The sequence below is a fragment of the Grammomys surdaster genome, unplaced genomic scaffold (assembly GCF_004785775.1).
Source record: "Grammomys surdaster isolate TR1022 unplaced genomic scaffold, NIH_TR_1.0 549, whole genome shotgun sequence".
Lineage (NCBI taxonomy): Eukaryota > Metazoa > Chordata > Mammalia > Rodentia > Muridae > Grammomys > Grammomys surdaster.
Window position 1 is genome coordinate 81,192 of NW_021604968.1, and position 11,145 is coordinate 92,336.

General features: G+C 39.3%; 2 pseudogenes across 1 annotated transcript; one reads left to right on the forward strand and one right to left on the reverse strand.

Annotated features, from left to right (window-relative positions):
* Positions 1-2,630: 2,630 nt before the first annotated feature.
* On the forward strand, positions 2,631-3,219 carry LOC114633193 (annotated as a pseudogene). The gene has a single exon (XR_003713178.1). The product of XR_003713178.1 is annotated as a UPF0547 protein C16orf87 homolog pseudogene (transcript).
* A 5,822-nt stretch (positions 3,220-9,041) lies between these two features.
* LOC114633192 overlaps positions 9,042-11,145 on the reverse strand; it is a 2,318-nt pseudogene continuing 214 nt past the window's right edge.

Here is an 11,145-nt window from a genome sequence, read left to right on the forward strand (position 1 = left end):
CACATATGCATACACACACAAAAATGAGCATCCTTGGAAGCCAGAAAACTACTAAGGGACCATGAGGGGGTTTTCAAGGGAGTAGAGGAAATGTAGGTGCTTGAAGGAGATAATAGAGCAGGAAGTGTTAAGTGGGATGGGGATGGGAGGCCGGGATACATGTACAGTACTAGGATGGGGGAATGAAAATCTACTATCATAGAAGCTTCTTAATATATATGCAAATACATATATAAAATGAGTTTAAATGTAGTTACCCTACTATCGGGGGAGGGTCAATTCCTCTTTCAGGAATTGGAGACTATCAAATAAAAAGCACAATGCCAAGCATAGATTGCTCTCTTCTCTAGTTGTTCATCACTGGGTCCCATAGGCCTCCATACATAACAAGCTCTTGACATTGCTGTTGGTTACTCTTTAGAACTTGATGGTAAATCCCTACTATTGAATGAAATATGATATCCCATACTGGAATCCTAGAACATGGAGAAATCAAGTTGGTATCAAATACAAGGTTGATTCCTGTGGGTTGTATTCACACTGTAGGACGGTGCGACACAAAACCAGAGAAGCAAAGCCATCAACAGTCTTACCAAGCTGTGAATCCTGGGAGCTACAAGAAAGAACCTGGGAAGATACACCCAAAGTGCAACAGGGTTTTCCCAGAAAGACATTTTCATGAAGGGTTTGTCTCACAGTGCTTTAGACACTTGATGAGCTAAAATGCTAATGGGAGCCCTAACAGATTAGAGACTAAGGAAAGAATTTCATTTTCAGAGTAGGAGATCGCTCCTGGCAGAACTGCTGTTCTGGGCCAAAGGCTTAGATTTTTTTACTAAAACAGCTTCCTACCGATCTAGTGTTTCTAAAGCATATATGAAAAGAGATGGCAAAAATCAATGAATTTAAATACTGTACTAAATTTATTTTAATGAACATATTCATATTATAATGTTTTGACATTTTAAAAATTAAATATGTGAAGTATTCAAGAGGAAATGAACCAATTCTTGGAGACAGCAAAAGCCTTTCCAGCATTCCTGTGACATAAAATCCAGGACCACTATCCTTTCTCTGGTTTAACTATCACAGAAGTCAGTAGTGTTCTGCTTTGGTCATCCTCTGCTGAGTTACCAAGCAACAAATGATCATCCCTAGCCTGAAGTCTACAGAACCATTCTACGTCAACTCCAACTGCACATGGTGCCCAGCCATGCTTATACCAAATTCACAACCAAAGATTCTAGTTCCCTTCTTCCTGGCTTCTCTACCCTGGACATATATCTAGCCCTGTGGGGGCCCATTATTGTGCCATATTTTCTGGGACTTGAAAAGGTGAAAAAAAATTAAGAAGAGTATCAAGTTTTTTAAAACTGTCCTTCACAAGCCTTTTCTGTGTCTTGTTCTTCTCAAGCCTGAGCCATCAAGGCATACAAACAACTGAAGCAAGAATTCATCTTGTCCTAGAAACACTCTACAAGGAACATCTAGAACAATGTGTGAGTAAATATATGCACACTGTGGCCCAGTAAAGTCTACGAAGACTGGTCGAGTCAGGGAACACGCTGACTTCTCACTCTCATCTTGGTGCCAGGCTCTAATGCTGAATCTATAAACGACAAGATCTTATCCACATGTTCTCCCTGTGAGAATTTTCCAAATGATTTTCTCCGTCAATAAAAAGTTCAGCAGGGAAAGAGATGTTCCAGTAGATTAGGTTAAGAACACTGACCTTCTAGATCAAAGATTGATTTTCCCATTTAAATGCCAATACACAGCCAAGAATAACAAGAACCCAAGGAACAATCAAAGCATCAAAGTCTGGTAGAAAAGAGACATTCCACCTCTCTGATGATGTTTCATCCAAATGACAATAAGTACATGTTCCAGAAGAGAACAGAGAACGGGAGGTATTCTCAAGATGATTTACTTTTTGAATTTTATTATTGTATATGTGTGGGTGTTCCGTCTACATACATATGTCTGTGCAACATGTATGTGCAGTGTCCATGGAGGCCAGAAGGGTCCCCTCAAACTGGGGTTACAGAGGATTGTAAGCAGCTCAGTGGGTGCTGGAAATTGTACCCAGATCATCTAGAAAAGCATAAAGCACTCTTAGCCTCTGAGCCATTTCTCCAGCCCCAAAGAAAGTAAACATTTTAGACTAAAACCTGAAAGAGTAAGTGTCTAAAGACAAGGCCATGAGAACAGACGGATAAAATAAATTCATGATACATTCAAGAAACCCTCTCCTTAAAGAAATTGTAGAAAAAGACACTAGAAAAATGCAATAAACTATCAAAACTAGAGAAGGAATTTTCTTCAAAATGAAAAAACCTATAACTTCCTCTAAAGAGTCCATCTAATGCTCAATAAACGTTTGAATTAAAAAGCCTATTATATAGACATATGACAAAATTTCAGTCGATGAACTGATGTTCTGTTTAGTCCTACATTCTCTAGGACTTTTATGATGAAGGCATGCATGTTAGAGTTTTTCAAAAGCCTTTTCAGTGTCTATTGAGATGGTTATTATGCTCTTTTGGGGGGGTTCATTTATTTACTTATGATTAGTTTGGCCAAACGTTTGTCAGTCTTATCTTTTCAAAGAATCAACTTTTTTGGGCTGAAGTGAGGACGGGCTGTGTGGAGCAGCGGAGCTACGGCGCTGCTTCCACGGCTGCTCAGGAGGGGAGCATGTCTGCAACTCGAGCCAAGAAAGTGAAGATGGCCACCAAATCGTGCCCCGAGTGCGACCAACAGATTCCTGTTGCGTGTAAATCATGTCCCTGTGGTTACATATTTATTAGCAGAAAACTACTAAATGCAAAACATTCAGAGAAATCACCACCATCTACAGAAAACAAGCACGAGGCCAAGAGGAGGCGAACAGAGAGAGTCAGGCGAGAAAAGATAAATTCTACAGGAAGTAAAGATTTAGAAAACAGAAAGAGATCTCGAAGTAACAGCCATTCTGATCATGTCAGACGAGGAAGGGGAAGACCTAAGAGTACATCTGCCAAAACACATGAGGAAGAGAGAGAAAAACAGGAAAAGGAAATTGACATCTATGCTAACCTCTCTGATGAAAAGGCTTTCGTGTTTTCAGTTGCCTTGGCAGAAATAAATAGAAAAATTATCAATCAAAAAAAAAAAAAAAAAGAATCAACTTTTTTTTATACACTCCAGATTTTGTCCTCCTTCTGGTTCACCCTCTGACTGTTCCACATCCCGTACCTCCTCCCGCTGCCCCTGTCTCCACGAGGATGTCCTCAACCACCCCCACCCCTCACATCACCACACCACCCCCTGGGTCCTCCAGTCTCTTGAGGGTTAGGTGCATCTTCTCTGACTGAACCCAGACCCAGCAGTTCTCTGCTGTGTATGTGTTGGGGGCCTCATATCAGTTGGTGTATGCTGTCTGGTTGGTGGTCCAGTATCTGAGAGATTTTGGGAGTCCAGGTTAATTGAGACTGCTGGTCCTCCTACAGGGTTACCCTCCTCCTCAGTTTCTTCCAGATTTCCCTTAATTCAACCACAAGGGTCAGCAGCTTCTGTCCATTGGTTGGGTGCAAATGTCTGCATCTGACTCTTTCAGCTGCTTGTTTGGTATTTTGGAGGGCAGTCATGAGAGGCCCTTTTTTGTGAGTGCTCCATAGTCTCAGTAATAGTGTCAGGCCTTGGGACCTCCCCTTGAGCTGGATTCCACCTTGGGCCTATCTCTGTACCTCCTTTTCCTCAGTCTCTTCTCCATTTTTTTCCCTGCAGTTCTTTCAGACAGGAACAATTATGGGTCAGAGTTTTTGACTGTGGGATGGCAACCACATCCTTCACTTGATGCCCTGTCTTTCTGCTGGAGGTGAGCTCTAAAAGTTCCCTTTGCCTACTGTAGAGCATTTCATCTAAGGTCCCTCCCTTTCAGTCCTGAGAGTCTCTCACCTCCAAGGTCCCTGGTACATTCTGGGGGGTCCTCCCACCTCCTACCCCCCCCAAGGTTGTCTGTTTCTATTCTTTCTCTTGGTCCTCAGGGCTTCAGTCCTTTCCCCCCACCCAATACCTGATCATGTCCCCCTCTTCCCATCCCTGCTCCATTTCCCACTCAAGATCCTCCCTCCCTTACCCCTCCTATGGATTGCTTTCTTCTCCCTCCCAAGTGGGATTGAGGCATCCTCACTTGGGCCCTTCAGTTCCTTAACCTTTTTGAGTTCTATGGACCGTATCCTGGGTATTCTGTAATTTTGGGGGGCTAATATCCACTTATTAGTGAGTACATGCCATACATGTTCTTTTGGGTCTGGGATGATATTTTCTAGTTCCATTTATTTCACCTGCAAAACTCAGGATCTTTGTTCTTAATAGCTGAGTTAGTATTCTGTTGTGTAAAGGAACCACATTCTGTGTCCATTCTTTTGTTGTGGGACATCTGGGTTGTTTCCAGCTTCTGGCTATCACAAACAAGACTGCTATGAACCTAGTGGAACATGTGCGTGCCCCTGTGGCATGGTGGGGCATCTTTTGGGTATATGCCCAAGAGTGGTATAGCTGGATCTTCAGGTAGATCTATTTCCAATTTTCTGAGGCATCTCCAGATTGATTTCTAGAGTGCTTGTACCAGTTTGCAATCCTACCAGCAATGAAGCAGTGATTCTCTTTTTTCATATCCTTGTCAACATCTGCTGTCACCTGAGGTTTTGATGTTAGCCATTCTGATTTGTGTTAGGTGGAATCTCAGGGTCATTTTGATTTACATTTCCTTGATCACTAAGGACTTTGAACATTTCTTTAAGTGCTTCTCAGCCATTTGATATTCCTCTGTTGTGAATTCTCTGTTTAGTTCTCTACTTCATTTTTCTGATGGAGTTGTAAGAACCAACTCTTAAATTTCTTGATTCTTTATATTATTTCATGTGTTTCTGTTTCATTGATTTCTGCTCTGATTATTATTTCCTGCCATTGACTGAGAGTGCATTTGGTTTGTTTTTGTTTCCAAATTTTTGAGTTGCATCCGTAATTTATTTGTGCTCTTTCTGAGTTTTGATGTAGGCACATAGGTCTATACATTTCCCTCACATGATGGCTTTCAATGTATCCCAGAGGATGACAGCCTTCAATGTGTCTCAGAGGATGATGGCTTTCAATGTGTCCTAGCAGTTTTGTTGTGTTGTGTTCTCATTTTCCTTTAATTCCAGGAAATTTCTTAATTCCTTCTTGGATGCTTCTTTGACCTCCTTTTCTTTAAGCAAGATGTTTATTCTCCGTGAGTTTGTGCGTCTAGTAGAGATTTGTTCACAGTTCATTCAAGTTTTATGGCTTTGTAATTAGAAAAGGCACAAGGAGCTACTTCAATTTGGAAAGATTTGTTTTGTGTCATAGGATGTGTTCTCTTTTAGAAAACCTTCCCCGTGCATCTGGATAGGATGTGTATTCTTTGTTGTTTGGGTGGAATATTCTACAAATATTTCTTAAGCCCATTTAATGTATGATACTAATAATTCTGTTTCTCTATTTTTTCATGATGACCTGTCTATTGGAGAAAGTGGAGTATTGAAATCACCTACTATTAATTGATTAATTGACTGGCAGTCTGTGGTTTTTAAGTCTAGTAGCATTTTTTTTTTAAATAAAGAAACTGGATACCCCAGCGTTTAGTCCATACACATTCAGGATAGTTAACTGTTCCCTTCATTAGAATGAAGTGTTCTTCTTTATCTCTTCTGATTAATCTTAGTTGGAAGTCTTTTTTGTCAGATATTAGGATAGTGGTGCCCATTTGCTTCCTGGATTCATTTGACTGGAGTGCTTTTGTTCACCTTTCTGCTCTGAAATGATGACCATCTTTGAAGCTCAGATGTGTTTCTTGTAGATAACAAGTAGAAGAGTTTTGTTTGTCAACAGTCAGTCTGTGCCTTTTGATTGGAGAATTGAAGCCATTAATATATAAAACTATTATGAAAATGTGTGATCACTGTGTTGTTGATTTTTGGTGGTGATGTTGGTGTTCTCAGTGGTACTTGGTGTTATAACCTTTACAACTTTGTATTTCTTTCTTTAGTCTCCCTGTTATGTTCATTCCTCGCTTTAGCCAGAAATACTTTTGTCTTATAAATTTTTTTTGGTTCAGTTTGCTGGTTATACATTTTTTACATCATGGGAACTTTTTCATCCTCCTTTAATTCTGGCAAATAATTTTGTGGGTATATTAGCCTAGGCTGGCCATCTCAGTCATTTAGGACTTGGAATACACTACTCCAGAGTCCTCTGACTTTCACATTTTATTATTCTGGTTTTCCTTTTATGTGTACCTTGTGCTTTTTCTTCTTATAGCATGTTCTTTGTTCTGTATACTTAGGGTAATTATGATATTCTGCAAAGATTTTCTTCTCTGGATTTTTCTATTTGGTGTTCTGTATGATTCTTAGAAGAATCTGCATAGTTTTTATCCTTAGTTTGGAGAATTTTAAGATCTTGTTGACTATCAGGTCCTTGTCACTGACAGGATTCCTTGCTGTCATCTATGTCTATAAATTGGAAGTTTGGCTTTTTCCATTGTCTTACACTTCCTGTATATTCCTTTCCTGTGTTTTTTTTTAATTTTTCATATTTCTTGCTTATTTTGTCTAGATTCTTTACTTTGAGTACTGATATTTTGTCTTCAGCTTGATTCATTCTACTTATAAGGATTCCCTTTGGGTTCCTAGTTGAGTTATTGGATTTTCCAGTCCCATCTTTACTTCAGCAGGTGTCTATTCAATGTTTCAGTCTCCTCCCTGAGTTCCAGTCTCAAGTCCTGGGTCACCTCTGTCATTTCCATCAACCTTATATTTGCACTTCCTTGGACACTACTCAGGCATTTACTCTTAAGATTTTTCTCCTTAATTTTATTCAGGGGTGTGTGTGTGAGTGTGTGTGTGTGTGTGTGTGTGTGTGTGTGTGTGTGTGTTTTAAACTTATTGAATTCTTTGATGACATTTATAATTGTTCTTTTAAATTCTGTGTCCTGGGGTTAATCTTTGGTAATTCTCCTCAGCAAACATTTCAATAGAACTTTCAGGTTTTAGAGAGAAGACACTGCTTTGATTGTTCATGCTGTTGGTATTTTTGCAATAAGATCTGGGCACGTGGATTTTGTTGATGTTGTCGTTGTTGTTGTTGTTAGTTCTGTGTCTGATATGGACAAAGCATATTGAAGCAGAGGAAAGCATGTATTGCCTAAAGATTGAAATGGCTTGGGTGGAATGAATTCAAGTAGACGGACAGGACTAACCTAGTATGCAGAATGTATGTCCTGGTCTAAGCCTGGAGTGTGTGTGTGTGGGGGGGGGGTAGATCTGGCTGGGTGTAAAAGTTAGATGTGTCGTGGGAGATGTCTGTGGGTGCTGACTGAGTATCAAGTCTGAAGCAGAAGCAACAAGTATTCTTAACCACAGAGCCATCTACACCAACCAGATCATATTTTAGTGGTTCTAAGTCTACCACAGAATTGATGGAAACTTGGGTTTGAAGCCCCACCTAGTGATAAAACAGCAGTAGTAATTCCAGGCTCCCATTCTGGGCAAGTTACATGCTTAGCTGTACTCTCTTCTAGCCCTGATCAGTGATTCCACTGATTTGAGTGAGTCTTTGTTTTATCGATATTTAATTTTTTTGTGCTCTCTCTGTCCATATTCTAGACCATGGTGTGTCTAGGTCATATCCTAGACCCTCTGTCACATGGATAGCTAGCTGGTAAAGATTTTTCATCACTCTATAGGCTTCTTCTTTGCTCATATACTGTATACACTTTTTTTTTAAGTTAAATTAGGTCCTGTTTTTCAGCTGTTGGTAATAATGCCTGTACTTACTAGAGTACTATTTAAAAATCCACTTCTTGTCCTTGTAAGTTAAACCACATTTTCTGCTTTCTCTAAGTTTTGTGAAGGGTGATAAGATTTTCTTTTTTAATTTTAAAAAAATATTTAAATTTTTAAAAAATCTAGTTTCATATTTCTCCATGTACGTATCTAATCCACCCAAAATCATTTGTTGAAAATTCTGTCTTTTTTTTTCCAACATACACAATTTACTTGTCAAAATTTAGTTGTGGAAATGTGGAATGTCAGCTGGATCAGTTCCATGCCATCAGTCGTGTGTCTGTTTTTGTGCCACTCCAGGCTGCTTTCTCTTCTACAGACCATAGTGTATCTCTCAATCAGCAGTAGCAATGCTTTCATGTGTATTTTAATTGTTGGAGGGTTTTTTTAAAGCAACCCTGGCTATGTTGTGTTTCTATATAAATTCTGAGCAATTTCTGTTTTAGTTTCAGTGAATAATGTGCTAGAATTTGATGTGGATTGTGTTTAGTCTATAGATTGTTTTTGGTGATTTGGCCATTTTCACAGCATTAATCTACCAATCCATGAGGTTTTCCATTTTCTGGTATATTCTTTGAAATCTTTCACTGCCTTAGATTAATTTGTTCCATGGGTAGTTTTGTTGTTCTTGTTTGTTTGTTGTTTGTTTTTGTTTTATTTTGTTTTGCTGTTTTGCTTTTGGATTGCTTTGTTTTGCTTGTTTTGAGGCTATTGTGATAGGAGTGTTTCTCTGATTTTTTTTCTTAGTATTTCTTATTAGTTTATGGGAAGGCTACTGTTTTAGTATACCACATTGCTTTGATCAATGTGTTTATCAGCTATTGGAGCATTTTGGTAAAGTCTTTTATATGTAGACTCCTATCATCTATAAAGATACTTTGACTTCTTCCTCTCCTGTTGGTCTTTATTTCATCCTCTTCGTTTGTCTTATTTCTCAAGCTATGACCACAGGGACTGATTATCCTGAACAGAGTGAAAAGACACACGTGTCTAGTTCCTGATTGTAGTGGGAATGCTTCACAGCTGTCACCATTTACCATATTGCTACATGAGGTATTGATAAATTGCTTTTATTGCGTTGAGAAGTGTCCCCCATCCCTGTATCTTCCAACATTATTATCACAAAATGATGTTGGATTTTGTAAAGGACATTTTCTACGCAATATCCCATATAAATAGACGCAATAGAGATCACATGATCATCTGATTAGATGCAAAAATGCACTAGGAAAGAACATAGAATGCAAATAAAATATCGTCTAACTAAGAATTATTGGAAAGGTAGAAATTATGCAGTAAAACTTGAAACATGAATTTGTGTGTCTAAAGGCACAAAAGTGGAGAATATTAGAAAAAAGAGACAATAAAGTCACACTGAAGACATCCTATGATTAAAGGAGTTATTTTTAAAATTGAATTTATTATAATGGGTCAGCAACAGCAAGAGGAGCAGAGGGATGGGACCCCAGACTTACTTGTTCTTTATGTGGATTTTTTGGGATCTGCCAGCCCTCAGGGGCTTCCTTCAGACCTGCCTTCAGCCAGATGTGCTTCAAATCTTTCTCAAATGTGATCTACTTTCTTTTCAGATGGCCTTCCCTAACTTTACACCATAGAAACTCATAGAATTGGGAGAGAGCCACAGTTACTGGAACCCCAACATTCAGTATCTGCAGTAGATATCAAACAGTCAGTCAGCTCTCTAGTGAACTTATGGTCATCTTCCTGGGGACCAGGAACTCCTCAAGCTCCTAACAGGACTCCTTAAGTGGGTGAGGTGGGGAAGGCAGCCAGACTTGGGTTTATAGACTGTACACTGTATAAAGGTTAAAATACAAGGCTGCTGATTACCCTTGAGCAAGACCAGGAATGGCTGAAACCTGCCCAGAGATCAGCCCTGATCAGCTCTGAAGTCATGCTTGTCAGAAACACAGTGAGTTGATAGCCTTGCTCCAAGTGCTCAGCAAACAGACATAGACCAACAGTCCCCTGCAGCCTCTCATCTTCCAAGCTCCCTCCCCAAAAGCCGTTCCTCTCAGGCTTCTCACTAGCAGACCCAACCCCCCAAAGGAGTTACTTTTAAGAGGATGGGAAAAATAAACAAGAAAAGTATCACAGAAATAAAGGATGTAAATAAAACTATATCTAGATACAAAGAGATCATCAAATTCCCAGGAAGCCTTTGAAGGAAAATGATTGGTTTTCCACTGAGGCACATGCATCAGTCTCTACTTTAGAACTGGCTCATTTCCAGAAAACCATAGAGGAATGGCAGCTAGGTCATCAGATACAATTCCATTCCATGTGGGAGACATGGGAACCAATACATCAGCCACACAGGAAAAATCAGAATAGTTTTCAACATAGGACTAGAATTGTTCAGTATGGAAGAAGAGCAGTGGTCCTCAACCTTCCTAGTCCTGTGACCCTTTAATATAGTTCCTCATGTTGTGGTGATCTAACCATAAAATTGCTTTTATTGCTACTTCATAACCATAACTTTGCTGCTGTTGTGATTTGTGATATAAATATTTGTGTTTTCCAATGGTCTTTGACAACCTCTGTGAAAGGGTCATTCAATTCCCTGAGAGCTCATGGGTCACAGGTTGAGAACTGTTGAACTAGATGTTTTTGTTTCTGTTTTTGTTTTTTCCATTCTTGTTCTGTGTGTGTGTGTGTGTGTGTGTGTGTGTGTGTGTGTGTGTGTGTATGAAGATATTGTGTTGCATCAAAAGCCAACTGAACTTTTATACTGTTGATATTTTTGAGGGGAGGATCTGAATTTTGTTCATAATGCCTGGAATCCAGGGTTTTGCTGAAATCCTCTCTAAGCTCATCTGCATCCCCAGTGAAGATTTTGAGAGAAGACAAATTAAAGTTTTACTCTCACCATACTCCAAGCTTCCAAAGAACAATTGGAAATTAAATAAATGTTCTTGAATTAAAGAGTGAAAGAATTAATGCTGTGGAATATAATAAATGTTTCTCATTCTTTATTGTCTACCCAACATCTTATATCCTTTGTTTCAAAAAGTTCATTCTGAAGCTTTGTGGTAGGGAAAAATAAATCCTTACAAAGTAATGAATGAGTCCACATGTTCCTGCACTTCCTGATCCCTTTCAGTTTATCTCAGGACAGAGTCTGTCAGAGAGACTCAGCATCTGAGAGACACAGGCCTAGAGATTAGGGGAAAAGATCAGGGTTTGAAAAAAAAAAGTTACTCCCTTTATTTCTCTCCTTCTCTTCCCTTCCCTTCCCTTCCCTTCCCTTCCCTTCCCTTCCCTTCCCTTCCCT